Here is a 15,621-nt window from a genome sequence, read left to right as displayed (position 1 = left end):
GTTAATATCCGCCAGAACTTAGTAGGAAGAGATTCCTATGTATTAGTTTTTGGTTTAGTCAACGGTGAAGGATACAGTGTTCCAAAATATTATGAACCATAATCTTTGTTTCCTTGAAACTTGCTCTGCAAACTTTCTGTCAGCAAAAATGCTGGATAGTGACGAAGAAAGAGATGCTTTGGCAGCTCAACTATTTGCGGATGACACAATTATCCAAAACGATGAACCCGAATGCTATAATCATCCCGAACAATATATGAAAAACTGTAACTATAAAACTTATAGAAAATGGAGTATCATCAAGAGGTGGTACAGTCGTATTTGTGGTAGAGGCCCATGAATATCAGCAGACAGAGGTATTCTATTCCTGGATACATTTTCCAGCAGCACAAGCTGTGACACGCGAGTTCCACTACTACAAAATAGCGGAATCTCCAGAGGAATACTCTCCTTTCGAGGAAGTTGAAATTCCACTAACATACCAAGAGCACCTGCTCTGGTTTAATGGCGCTCTAAAACATCAAAATCACATTACCAGGCTCGGTCCACTAGGTAGACCAGGAGCCACATGGCCAGTTCTAGCCAGCTATACACCACATCCCAACATTGAAAAAATGTCAAGCGAAGAACTCTTAGTTAAAATAAAAGAATTAACAAAAGCATAAAGAGATTTAGTTCAATTAACAGTTGACGGTACAACCTACCGACTAAATACACTAACTGAAAATCCTGAAAAGACTTTCATTAAAAATAATCTCAACTCTCAAAAGAAGAAATGGGAGGGTTATAAACAAAACTCTCCAAGAGAAAAACAGTTTAAGTCCAGAGGAAGGTCTCCTCAACGAAGGGATAGATCTCCAGAAGGAGGAGGCAAGTCTACCCAAAGGGAGCCCTCTGGAAAAAGATACAACCTTAGAAATAGGGACAATTTGAGAAAACCTGAAGATATCAAGATATTGATACACGTCCCTCTCGATCTTTTCAGACTTCCTCACTGAAATCGGAAAGAAGAGGACGGTCAGAACATAAAGAAGAGCACTTCAAGTCCAAAGACAAGGAACCTGCTCATCAAAGTAAAAAATTACAATTTCCCAGAAAGAAGGTAGCCAGTATTAAAGTAAAACATGCCGAGAATTCTGAGGACACAACTGAAAAACAGAGAGTGGGCCCAGACAATGCTAGACAGCGCAGAAGAAGTGACCATAGCTCGCAAGATCCTGATGAATCTTCTGGAGACAGTGGACACAAATGAATATATTCAAGTGGAAACTGCAGACACGAGAGTTAGCGTGCCCCGTAAACTATATGAAATAACATTATGTATAGAGGGAGATAAAACTCGGAAAATAAAAGGTCTCTTTTGGGAGAATTTATCTAAAGGCTATGATGTCCTTCTAGCAGAGAAAGACTGGCCACCAGAGTTTGTCAGGGAGTGCCCACATGGCGAAGAAATGATTATGCCTGTCTTCTCAAATCATATATACATATATATATATAAAAATAAAAAAAATATATATATATATATATAAATATATAAATATATATATATATATATATATATATATATATATATATATATATATATATATATATATATATATATATATATATATATGTGTGTGTGTTTGTATATGTATGTGTGTATATGTATGTATGTATGGGTGTGTGCGTGTGTGTGTGTGTGTATATATATATATTCACTTTAAAAAACATAGGTTTCAGGCCTTATATAGTTAGGAATTAGCATTTAAAAAACCATTGAAATTGCTCCTATATAGTTAGCTGTACTAACTATATTTCACGCACCCGCAATCCACTGCTGATGATGTCAGATATTACATCATTCAAGACATGGTCAGTGACATCACTGATGACATCACTGATGACATCTCAAATGACATCACGGATGACATCTCATTTGACATCACTGATGACATCACTGATGACATCATCCAGTGACTGTGTGTATCTGTAAAGTTTAAATATGTTTTACATATTGAAGAATGAGTTGATGTATAAGTGTCTGGGTGAAGGATTTAGTAGGTGCGTGACTGACTGTATGAGTGAGTGATTAAATGTGTCTTACTAAATGCATGGGTTAGTGACTAAACTGTCTGAATGTGTGCATCAGTGTGTCTGTTGTTGTGTAAGCTCCTGCATGTGTTGATCAGTAGCTATATGAGTGGCTATATGGGTTATTGATTGGTTGCCCAAGTATTTGAATGGGAGACTGAGTGTTTGTGTGGGTGGCTGGGAGGTGTGTGACTCTGTGCATAGATGTGTGAGATGTCATCAGTGATGTCATCAGTGATGTCACTGACCATGTCATGAATGATGTAATATGTGACATCATCAGCAGTGGATTGCGGGTGCGCGAAATATAGTTAGTACAACTAACTATATAGGAGCAATTTCAATGATTTTTTAAATGCTAATTCCTAACTATATAAGGCCTGAAACCTATGGTTTTTTAAGTGAATTTGCAAGGTTTTTAAAATGCTAATTCCTAACTATATAAGGCCTGAAACCTATGGTTATTTAAGTGAGTTTGCAAGGTTTTTTAAATGCTAATTCCTAACTATATAAGGCCTGAAGCCTATGGTTTTTTCAGTGAATTTGCAAGGTTTTTTAAATTCTAATTCCTAACTATATCAGGCGTGAAACCTATATTTTTTTTCAATAAATTTCAAAGGTTTTGTAAATGCTAATTCTATTAGCGGATAACGTTTATATATGTTATTATCCTTCTGGGACCACCTGAGCAGCCATCTTGTTTCTCAGGAGAAGTGAGGCACAAGAGAGCACAAACCAAGAGTGTAAAACGCAAAAAGGGGGCAGGGTTGAGACCCCCTGACCCCCTAGCCCTTCTCAGGGGGTCCCAGAAGGACCACCAAAAGCAAAAAAAATGATTTATTTTTAAAATCACGGGGTACACGCACGGTACGCGTACCGTACGGTGCGTGTACCCCGCGATTATTTCGTTTTTTTATTTTTTTTGCCCTTGGGGGTCCTTTTGGGACCCCCTGAGAAGGGCTAGAGGGTTGGGGGGTCTCTACCCTGCCCCTTTTCATGTTTTCCACTTTTGTTTTTTGCTCTCTTGTGCCTCAGTTCTCCTGAAAAACAAGATGGTGGCCAACACTTCCTGGTTTGGACAGTTTGGAATATTGACAGTCAACTGCCAGCCAATCAGAAACTCGCTCGCGCTCATAAGGGTACGCGCATGTACGGTGAGCGCATATAGATATATAATTTGCTCAAATTCAATTTTCTCAACAAGTACTGGAGCGATTGTCACCAAATATAGAAACGGCACTACTGCATACCTGTCCCTACCATTTTGCCAAGTTTGGTGTAATTCCGTTCAGCCGTTCGGGCTATAGCCATGTCTAAAGGTCCCATAGAAAATGCCATTTGAAAAATTTCAAATTCAATTCTCAAGATCTACTGGAAGGATTTTCACCAAACATAGCAAAGGCACATCTGCATACCAGGCCCTACCATTCTGCCAAGTTTAGTGTAATTCCATTCAGCCGTTCGGGCTGTAGCCTTGCCTAAAGGTCCCTATGAAAATTAACATGGGGAAAACATGTTTTGGGACCCCCCTTTCGGCCCCCGCTTGACGAATTCTCCCGAAACTTTCAGGGAAGGAGCGGAGCGGAGCTGGCCAAAATTCTGGAAAATTACACACAGATTCCTCAATTGGTGCCAAAGTTATTCCCAATAGAATGTTGAGCGCATATAGATATATAATTTGCTCAAATTTAATTTTCTCAACAACTACTGGAGGGATTTTCACCAAACATAGCAAAGGCGCATCTGCATACCAGGCCCTGCCATTTTGCCAAGTTTGGTGTAATTCCATTCAGCCGTTCGGGCTGTAGCCATGTCTAAAGGTCCCTATGGAAATTAACATGGGGAAAACATGTTTTGGGACCCCCCTCTTTTCTCGGCCCCCGGTTGACAAATCCCCCCGAAACCTTCCGGGAAGGAGCGGAGCGGAGGGAAGCAATTTTAAGGAAAATTACACGCAGATTTCTCAATCGGTGCCAAAGTTATTCCCAATAGAATGTTGGGGATTTCCTATGGTAACTAGGTCCTAACTATATATACCTACTGGCGACCGCCAGTAGGTAATATATGTATATAAGTATTACCTACTGGCAGTCTCCAGCAGGTAGTTATAGTTAGGACCAAGTTTCCATAGGAAGAGCATTTTTTGTTTCGCTTATAACTTTGGCTTCGTTGGACAAATCTTCATGAAATTATCCAAACTAATTCTTTGTAAATATCAGCTCCTATGTTGAAAGTTTGGGGTTGATTCACCAAGGAGGGGCTGAGAAAAAAGGGTGGTCCCAAAACATGTTTTCTCCATGCAATTTCCATAGGAAACTTTAGACAAGGCTACAGATCGAACGTGTGAACGGAATTATCCCAAATTTGGCGGGGAGAAGGGTCTTGGTCTAAAAAGCACACTTCTGTTTATTTGGTGTAAATCTGTTCAATAGTTTCGGAGAAATATCGAAATGTACAGATATTGATATTTGGAAATTCTGCCATCTGATTGGCTGAGGCGTTACGAACTTGTTGCTTATTGGCTGTGAACGGTTGCAACTAGGAAGTGTTGGCAGCCATTTTGTGATTCTGTTGAAGTGAGTATGGGGACAAAATGGCAAAAAAAGTAGGAAAGAGGAGGGTAGGAGCTCTGTGAGCTCTGTGGGGTGGTTAGAGTGTGCTATACAGGGAGTGTGAAGCGAAATATTCACCTCTACTGGTGTGAAAGTGCTGTTTTGGCCAAGTGAGATGGTGCTGAGGTGAGGTGCCGGTACACTCGGGGATGAAACCGTGCACCTAAACTGTGAGCTGAGTGCTGTAAACTGAAGTGCTCTGGGCGCTGTAGTATACTAGCCGCTGTAGCATAGCTGTGCAGGAGGTGTTAGTATGCATTTAGACTATAGCGGGACTGGGAAGCCAACTACTCACTCCTACTGGTCTGAAAACTCGGGGATAAAACCATGAGCCTAAGCTGTGAGCTGATTGATGTAAAGTGATGTGCTGTGGGCACTGTAGTATACTGACCTCTGTAGCATACCTGTGTAAGTAGTGTTTTTATGCGTTTATACTATACAGGGAGTGTTAAGTGAACTACTCACCCCTACCAGTCTGAAGACTCGAATGCAGTGTTTTATCAAGCCGGAGTAAAGAAATAATTGTAAAGAATATAATGCAGAATGTTGCAATGTCACAGAAGTCAAACAGAGAATCAGGTGTGTCTCTGAAAGTGGCTGTGTGTAATAAAGCGATGGAGTCTGCAAGTTATATAAAATGTGTCTTTATTTAAGTGCCATAAATGGACCCACTGGTGTAAGAGCTAAGGCATCCAGCTGAGGTAAACTCCAACTGCTTCTGCTGTATTCAAACGTAACCTCCTGCATCAGTGAATTCCACATTGCATGTTACAGTTCCATGTGACATAAACAATACCTATTAGACATGAATGTCTCTAAATTCTATAATGAAAATAAAGGTAGGATACAATTAGCACATGTATCCTTTAAGAAAACAAAACAAAGAAATTGCAAAATGTAATCATCAATCTTCTTAGGTACCCTGGTACTCCTTTTTTCTAACACAAAGTTATCAACAGTATTTCATTTGAGATGTCATCAGTGATGTCACTGACCATGTCACGAGTGATGTGACGTCATCAGCAGTGCATTGCGGGCTCGCAAGTTATAGTTAGCTCAACTAACGATAACGGGTGAATTTTTCTGGGTTTATATGAGTCAAATGTCCAACTAACTATAACGTCCCTGAAGCACAAGTTACTTACCTTCGGTAACGATATATCTGTAAGAAACAGTAGTAAGTGTTAGATTCTTTACCTTAGAATATCCCCAGGCTTCAGACTGGATCCAGAAAGTTTTGCGTAGCAGTGCGCGTCATCTGTGGCTCCATGTCGTGATCTCCGGAATGTCATCGTCGGAGCACTTAGACGCCACCCTTGTGTGCTGACGTCAGTTCTTGTACATAGCTTTCCACGCCAAGAACGCAGAGCCATGCCAGAGACCTATACTGGTGCCATGAAACTAGGACCCTCAAAGAGAGATACCTTAACCCTAGATATCGGTTTGCAGAATGAGGAGGATCGGTGGGGTGTTAAGGAATCTAACACTAACTACTGTTTCTTACAGATATATCATTACAAAAAGATAAGAAACTTGTGCATCTGAAAGAAACAGGTTAGTGTTAGATTCCTTACCTTAGACTAGATACCCCAGCAATACCAACCCCGGTAGTGGGTCTGCGTACTAAAATCCCACCAGAAAGTCCTGGAGAACGGAACGGCCGAAAAAAAGCCATCTCTCCGGACTTGGCTGTCCAGGCAGTCGTGTCTAGCAAATATGTGCAGTGATGCCAACGTACCTGCCTGACAGATGTCCTGCAAGGGGACTCCCCGACTCAGGACAGTAGTAGCCGTCGTGGCCCTAGTGGAATGGGCCCTCAGCCCAACAGGAGTCTCCTTTTTCGCCAAGTAGTAACAGACCTTGATGCACAACACGACCCACCGGGAGATGGTCCGCTTGTGCACCGGCAGTCCCTTCTTCATGCCCACGTAACCAACAAAAAGATGGTCGTCCACCTGGAACTGGTGTGTGCGGTCTAGATAAAAGGAGAGCACATGTTTTGGGACCAGTCGGTGGAGCCTCTCTTTCTCTTTCGAGGGATGCGGAGGTGGAAAAAAGGTGGGCAAGGTGATGGAATGCCCAATATGAAAGGCTGTAACCACCTTGGGCAGGAAAGAAGGACGAGTTTTCAAGACAACTTTATCCGGATGGACAGAAAGAAAAGGAGTTTTAGAAGATAGAGTCAGGAGCTCACTCACTCTCCTGGCAGAGGTGATGGCAACCGGGAATGCAGTCTTAAGAGTCAGAAGACCAAGAAGGCAATTGTGAAGTGGCTCGAAAGGAGCGCACATCAAATAGGTTAGAACAAGGTTCAAGTCCTACTGAGGCATCAAGAAAGGAACAAGAGGAAACATGTGCGTCATGCCTTTCAAGAATCTATTTACAACAGGGACATGAAAAGAGAAGGCTGATCAGGAAGCCGCAAGAAGGCTGAAATGGCAGAGTGGTAGCCCTTAACAGTGCCCAGAGCAGAGCCCTGCTGGGCAAGAGAAAGTAGAAATGGAGAACCTCTGAAAGTGGGGCAGAAAGTGGATCCACAGCCTTTGCTGTGCACCATGCCACAAATTTGTTCTACCTGCAGGCATATACCGATTTTGTGGAGGGACGCCTGGCTGTCAGAATCACATCACAGACTTCAGGAGGCAAGTCAAATGGCCTCAACTGCCGCCGCTCAATCTCCAGTTATGGAGGTGGAGGCTGGACAAGTTCAGGTGGAGGACCGTCCCCTGCTGCTATGACAGAAGGTCCTCCTGAAGAGGCGACAAATCGGGGGATCGACTGACATGCTGAGTAGCTCAGGATACCAGTATCTTCGTGCCCAGTCCTGAGCCACATGGATGACTTGGGCCCGGTCGCATCTGATCTTCAGCACTCTGGGCAGAAGTGGTATAGGCGGAAAGGCGTACAACTGACCGCAGCTCCACTTGCGACAAAAAGCATCTCCGAGCGAGTGCCGCCTTGGAAATTCCAAAGCGCAGAACTGATGACATTGCACGTTCTCTTCGGTGGCAAATATATCTAACCAAGGCTCTCCCCACTGCTGAAAGAGGCCTTGCGCCACGTCCGAGTTCAGACGCCATTCATGATCCATCATGCACCGGCGGCTGAGTTCATCCGCCCTGGCGTTCAGGGAACCTGCCAGGTGTTGAACCACCAGGGTGACGCCCTCGTGTTCCAGCCATTGCCAGAGGCACAGAGCCTCCTGGCAAAGGGTCCACAACCCCACCCCGTCCTGTTTGTTGCAGTAGCACATGGCGGTGGTGTTGTCCGTGAACACCTGCACTACACTTCCCCGGACAGAGGGAAGGAATGTTATCAGTGCAAGCCAGATCGCCCGCAGTTCCAAAAAGTTGATGTGGAGCCGGGACTCCGCCGGAGACCAGAGGCCTCTGATCTCCCTTTCCCCATGTGGCCTCCCCATCCCAGGAGGGACGCATCTGTCACTACTACGTGGTCCGGTTGGGGAAGGGAGAGAGATCTGTCACTGACCCAATTGCGGTCCATGAGCCACCACTGCAACTGTCTCGCAGTGCCCTCCGAGATCAGGACGTGGTCGGACAGGTTGGCCTAATGCTATGCCCACTGAAACTTCAGGGCCCACTGCAGAGCCCGCATCCACCACCTGGCGTGATGCACCAAAAGGATGCAGGAGGCCACCAGCTCCAGGAGCCTCAGCGTCAACCTGACCAAGACCCTGGATAAAGGCTGAAAGATCCGAATCAGAGCCTGAATATCCCGAAACCGCTGTTCGGGTGGATAAACCCGAAACTGTGCTGAGTCCAGAACTGCTCTGATGAAAAGGAGCTTCTGAGAGGGGCACAGGAGTGACTTCGGCACATTGATGGAGAACCACAGCGAGTGCAGGAGGTCGGCCGTAGTTTGGAGGTGGGAGAGGACTGTCTGTGGCGAGCCTGCCTCCAACAACTAATCAGTGAGATAGGGGTAGACTGAAACCCCTAGTCTGCGCAGATGGGCTGTAACCACCGCCATCACTTTCGTGAACACCTGAGGGGCGCTGGTAAGGCCGAAGGGGAGCACGGTAATCTGAAAGTGCTTGCGGCCTACCATGAACTGCATGTAACGCCGGTGGGCCGGAAGGACGATGATGTGGAAATACACGTCCTGCAAGTCCAACGCTACCATCCAGTCTTCTGGGTCCAGGGCAGCTAGGACCTGAGTCAAAGTCAGCATCTTGAACTTCTCCTTCCGGAGGAAGCCGTTGACTCTCTGTAGGTCCAAGATAAAGCGTAGGCCTCCTTTGCCCTTCTTGGGTCCCAGAAAGTAGTGGGAATAGCAACCACATCCTACTTCTGGCCCAGGAACGCTCTCAACGGCCCTGTTGGCCAAGAGGGCCGTAACTTCCTCCTGCAGAAGTTGCAAGTGATCCCCCAATATGCGGTGGTACTGAGGTGGCATGGCTGGAGGGGTCACCTCTAAGGGGAGGGAGTAGCGCCTTTGGATGATTTGCAACACCCACCTGTCTGATGTGATGGTACGCCGGTGGAAGAGGTGATGGCGAACCCTGCCTCCCACTGGCGTTGAATGGGCCTGAAAGCTCAGGCTAGGAGGACTTTGAGGCAGATGCTGGGGGAGTGGATGTGGACTGACATCGCCGTTGTCCCCCGGCACCGCCACGGCGGTTACCACGTCTGCGACCATGTTGAGGTAGGTTATGCGGCCTGTGGCTAGCTGGATGTGTGGGGCGCCCCTTCCTTGGCCATGAAAGGGGTGAAAGGTGGAGGTTTGCTGGTGTTGGCCGATGCCCAAGGACTTGGCCGTAGCCCTGGAGTCCTTGAAGCGCTCCAGCGCACTGTCTGCCTTGTTACCAAAGAGGCGACGGCCATCAAAGGGCATGTCCATAAGGGTGGTTTGGACATCCCCCGAAAAATTTGCAGACCTCAGCCAGGCGTGGGGGCGACCACCACTGTCGTCGCAATCACCCTACCCAGCGAGTCCGTGGTATCAAGTCCACATCATATTGAAGAGCGTCCTGCATCCCGTCCCTCTGCTAGGGCTTGGGTAAGCTTTGCCTGGACCTCCACCGGGCAATACGGCAGCACTTCTGCACCCGTATCCCAGAGAGAGTGGGTGTAACAGCCCAAAAGGCAGGCAGTGTTGACAGACCGGAACCTCAAACTCAGTGAACAGTTTCTTCCCAATTGATCGTACCTTTTGGATTCCTGATCCGGAGGAGTGGTCGGGAATGCGTTCAGGGAGGTAGAGGCCTGGCTAACTAGCTGGGCCCACACGGAGCTGGGCGGTGGCATTGAGCCACGTTCCAATGTACGGGAAGGCCCGTAGAGGGCTTGGGCCAGGTGCCCACCAGAACGTCAGTGAGGGCTTTGTTAAATGGCAGGAGAGGCTCTTAGAAGCTTGCCTGCGGTTTGAGAACCTCAGTGAGGAGGTTAGTCCTCACGGCCATGACAGGGAGCTCAGGAGCCAAGGCCTTGGCTGCCCTAGTCAACACCACGCTGTAAGCAGCTCCCTCCTCCGTAGCCACAGTTGGAGGGGAGACAAATCCAGTGTCAGGTGAAGTGTTCAGACCACTGGCCTCCCCCTGCTCGTCTGCCCAGTCCTGGCTCAACTGTCATTGCAGTGCCAGAGGGTCCTCTGACCCCTCCCAGTTCTCCTCGTCATCCATCTCTTGACAGTCAGGAAAAAATGATTGAGCCGGGTCGTTGGTGAAGGGCTCCCTGATCGGCGTCTAAGACGGCGCTGGGCGGCGCCGGTCTGATGCGGGATCCGGAACTGGGCTGGAACCGGGGACGTTGCGCCCAGGGATGGCGTCGGGGGGCGACATCCTAGGTGACCACGCCAGAAGAGGGGTCGTAAGGTCGACCGGCGATGTCATGGAACCAGGCCTGGATGCTGAGGAGCCCTGCGGCATCGTGACCAGTGTCGTCAATGGCCCCGAGGCCGAAGCACCAGACTGCACCGGGGCCAGAGCCACCGGCCCGCTAATACTCCCAGGCAGACCCGTTGGCACGAAGGCACCTCAGCGGGTTCCGATTCAGGGAAGCTTGACCCCCATGGCCGTGAGGATGGCAATAATCTCCTCCAATGTTGCGTTCAGCCCAGGGACCGGGGGGTATGGAGCTGGACACAGTGCTTGCGGCTCCAGCAGATTGCAGTGCATTGCGGGCGCGCAAATTATATTTAGCTGAACTAACTATAACGGGGGAATTTCAATGGTTTTGTATGAGTGAAATGTTCAGCTAACTATAACATGTGTTTTTTGGGCCCGGTCGCATCTGATCTTCAGCACTCTGGGCAGAAGTGGTATAGGCGGAAAGGCGTACAACTGACCGCAGCTCCACTTGCGACAAAAAGCATCTCCGAGGGAGTGCCGCCTTGGAAATTCCAAAGCGCAGAACTGATGACATTGCACGTTCTCTTCGGTGGCAAATATATCTAACCAAGGCTCTCCCCACTGCTGAAAGAGGCCTTGCGCCACGTCCGAGTTCAGACGCCATTCATGATCCATCATGCACCGGCGGCTGAGTTCATCCGCCCTGGCGTTCAGGGAACCTGCCAGGTGTTGAACCACCAGGGTGACGCCCTCGTGTTCCAGCCATTGCCAGAGGCACAGAGCCTCCTGGCAAAGGGTCCACAACCCCACCCCGTCCTGTTTGTTGCAGTAGCACATGGCGGTGGTGTTGTCCGTGAACACCTGCACTACACTTCCCCGGACAGAGGGAAGGAATGTTATCAGTGCAAGCCAGATCGCCCGCAGTTCCAAAAAGTTGATGTGGAGCCGGGACTCCGCCGGAGACCAGAGGCCTCTGATCTCCCTTTCCCCATGTGGCCTCCCCATCCCAGGAGGGACGCATCTGTCACTACTACGTGGTCCGGTTGGGGAAGGGAGAGAGATCTGTCACTGACCCAATTGCGGTCCATGAGCCACCACTGCAACTGTCTCACAGTGCCCTCCGAGATCAGGACGTGGTCGGACAGGTTGGCCTAATGCTATGCCCACTGAAACTTCAGGGCCCACTGCAGAGCCCGCATCCACCACCTGGCGTGATGCACCAAAAGGATGCAGGAGGCCATCAGCTCCAGGAGCCTCAGCGTCAACCTGACCAAGACCCTGGATAAAGGCTGAAAGATCCGAATCAGAGCCTGAATATCCCGAACCCGCTGTTCGGGTGTATAAACCCGAAACTGTGCTGAGTCCAGAACTGCTCTGATGAAAAGGAGCTTCTGAGAGGGGCACAGGAGTGACTTCGGCACATTGATGGAGAACCACAGCGAGTGCAGGAGGTCGGCCGTAGTTTGGAGGTGGGAGAGGACTGTCTGTGGCGAGCCTGCCTCCAACAACTAATCAGTGAGATAGGGGTAGACTGAAACCCCTAGTCTGCGCAGATGGGCTGTAACCACCGCCATCACTTTCGTGAACACCTGAGGGGCGCTGGTAAGGCCGAAGGGGAGCACGGTAATCTGAAAGGGCTTGCGGCCTACCATGAACTGCATGTAACGCCGGTGGACCGGAAGGACGAGGATGTGGAAATACACGTCCTGCAAGTCCAACGCTACCATCCAGTCTTCTGGGTCCAGGGCAGCTAGGACCTGAGTCAAAGTCAGCATCTTGAACTTCTCCTTCCGGAGGAAGCCGTTGACTCTCTGTAGGTCCAAGATAAAGCGTAGGCCTCCTTTGCCCTTCTTGGGTACCAGGAAGTAGTGGGAATAGCAACCACATCCTACTTCTGGCCCAGGAACGCTCTCAACGGCCCCGTTGGCCAAAAGGGCCGTAACTTCCTCCTGCAGTAGTTGCAAGTGATCCCCAAATATGCGGTGGTACTGAGGTGGCATGGCTGGAGGGGTCACCTCTAAGGGGAGGGAGTAGCGCCTTTGGATGATTTGCAGCACCCACCTGTCTGATGTGATGGTACGCCGGTGGAAGAGGTGATGGCGAACCCTGCCTCCCACTGGCGTTGAATGGGCCTGAAAGCTCAGGCTAGGAGGACTTTGAGGCAGATGCTGGGGGAGTGGATGTGGACTGACCTCGCCGTTGTCCCCCGGCACCGCCGCGGCGGTTACCACGTCTGCGACCATGTTGAGGTAGGTTATGCGGCCTGTGGCTTGCTGGATGTGTGGGGCGCCCCTTCCTTGGCCACGAAAGGGGCGAAAGATGGAGGTTTGCTGGTGTTGGCCGATGCCCAAGGACTTGGCCGTAGCCCTGGAGTCCTTGAAACGCTCCAGCGCACTGTCCGCCTTGTTACCAAAGAGGCGACGGCCATCAAAGGGCATGTCCATAACGGTGGTTTGGACATCCCCTGAAAAATTTGCAGACCTCAGCCAGGCGTGGGGGTGACCACCACTGTCGTCGCAATCACCCTACCCAGCGAGTCCGTGGTATCAAGTCCACATCATATTGAAGAGCGTCCTGCATCCCGTCCCTCTGCTAGGGCTTGGGTAAGCTTTGCCTGGACCTCCACCGGGCAATACGGCAGCACTTCTGCACCCGTATCCCAGAGAGAGTGGGTGTAACAGCCCAAAAGGCAGGCAGTGTTGACAGACCGCAACCTCAAACTCAGTGAACAGTTTCTTCCCAATTGATCGTACCTTTTGGATTCCTGATCCGGAGGAGTGGTCGGGAATGCGTTCAGGGAGGTAGAGGCCTGGCTAACTAGCTGGGCCCACCCGGAGCTGGGCGGTGGCATTGAGCCACGTTCCAATGTACGGGAAGGCCTGTAGAGGGCTTGGGCCAGGTGCCCACCAGAACGTCAGTGAGGGCTTTGTTAAATGGCAGGAGAGGCTCTTAGAAGCTTGCCTGCGGTTTGAGAACCTCAGTGAGTAGGTTAGTCCTCACGGCCATGACAGGGAGCTCAGGAGCCAAGGCCTTGGCTGCCCTAGTCAACACCACACTGTAAGCAGCTCCCTCCTCCGTAGCCACAGTTGGAGGGGAGACAAATCCAGTGTCAGGTGAAGTGTTCAGACCACTGGCCTCCCCCTGCTCGTCTGCCCAGTCCTGGCTCAACTGTCATTGCAGTGCCAGAGGGTCCTCTGACCCCTCCCAGTTCTCCTCGTCATCCATCTCTTGACAGTCAGGAAAAAATGATTGAGCCGGGTCGTTGGTGAAGGGCTCCCTGATCGGCGTCGAAGACGGCGCTGGGCGGCGCCGGTCTGATGCCGGATCCGGAACTGGGCTGGAACCGGGGACGTTGCGCCCAGGGATGGCGTCGGGGGGCGACATCCTAGGTGACCGCACCAGAAGAGGGGTCGTAAGGTCGACCGGCGATGTCATGGAACCAGGCCTGGATGCTGAGGAGCCCTGCGGCATCGTGACCAGTGTCGTCAATGGCCCCGAGGCCGAAGCACCAGACTGCACCGGGGCCAGAGCCACCGGCCCGCTAATACTCCCAGGCAGACCCGTTGGCATGAAGGCACCTCAGCGGGTTCCGATGCAGGGAAGCTTGACCCCCATGGCCGTGAGGATGGCAATAATCTCCTCCAGTGTTGCGTTCAGCCCAGGGACCGGGGGGTATGGAGCTGGACACGGTGCTTGCGGCTCCAGCAGATTGCAGTGCATTGCGGGCGCGCAAATTATATTTAGCTGAACTAACTATAACGGGGGAATTTCAATGGTTTTGTATGAGTGAAATGTTCAGCTAACTATAACATGTGTTTTTTCAGTGAATTTTCAAGGTTATTTTAATGCTAATTCCTAACTATAAAGTGGCTGAAACCTATGTTTTTTTCAGTGAATTTCAAAAGTTTTGTAAATGATCATTTTAAAATGTATTAATTGTTATATTTTTTTTAAAATGATTAACTACATTGTTTTAAATTATTTATTTTTAGATATTTTATTTTTTAAATTACATTACATATTTTTAATATAAATTGAAAAAAATATTGTATTTAGAAATCTTGAAATTGTAATATTTGTTTTTTTTATTTTACATATTTTTTTATTTATATATATTTTATATAGCAGGCAATGATATACTATGGAAGGAAAATCAAGTTACTGGTAAATATGGTTAAAATTACTTTTCAGGATCACTACTGGGCTGCAAGATGCAGCACTGAGGTCTCGCCTGATAACAGGCTAGCAAATCGGAATTCGTAGTTCGGCTGATTTTAGAGCAGTATTTTAATGTTCCAAAACTCCACACTTTGAAGAATTTCCAAGTGAAACCAGTCAATGTTAGCATATGGAAGGAAATTCAATTTACTGTAAGCATGGTTACAATTACTTTTCAAGATCAGTAGTGGGCTGAAAGATGTAGCCCTAGGGTCTGTCTTCTTATAACTGGTGAGTAAATCAGAATTCATAGTTCGGCTGATTTTAAAGGAATATTTTGCTCAATAGTGAAGGGAGTGGCGGGGCCTGAGGTGACATGTGTGCAAACATACCCTTTGGCGCGTTTTAAGTTGGGGAATTAATTCCTCTTCTATCCAGAGGTCCCCTAGGGGCCAACTAGCCCAACAGGTACCTCAAGTATGCACCGGGGAGCTGTATTGCAGAGAGGTGTTCAGAGGCCACACCCCTTTCTACAATACTCTGCAATGCAGCTCCGTGGTGCTTACTGGAGGTACCTGGGAGGCTAGTTGGCCCCTAGGTGACCTCTGGATTGAGGAGGAATTAATTCCCCAACTTAAAAGCGCCACAGGGCGTGTTAGCATACAGATCACCTCAAGACCCACCCCCTCCCTTCACCACTGTGCAAACGCACCCCGTGGCATGTTTTAAGTTGGGAGATTAAGGCTCCTTGAATACTGTTGGTCCCCAGTATTCAAGGGGAATTAGTTTCCCCTCTGCAAACGTGCCAGGGGGCTTGTTTGCAGAGTGGTGCAATCTGTCACCTCAAACCCTCCCCCCTACCTTCACCACTGTGGAAACGCACCCTGTGGTGTGTTCTAAATTGGGGAATTAAGTCCCCTTGAATACTGGGGTCATTGGGGGCCAAATAGCCCACCAGGATCCTCTACT

This window comes from Lissotriton vulgaris, chromosome 3_1 (genome assembly GCF_964263255.1).
Source record: "Lissotriton vulgaris chromosome 3_1, aLisVul1.2, whole genome shotgun sequence".
In the NCBI taxonomy this organism is placed as follows: domain Eukaryota; kingdom Metazoa; phylum Chordata; class Amphibia; order Caudata; family Salamandridae; genus Lissotriton; species Lissotriton vulgaris.
Note: the sequence above shows the minus strand (reverse complement) of the source record.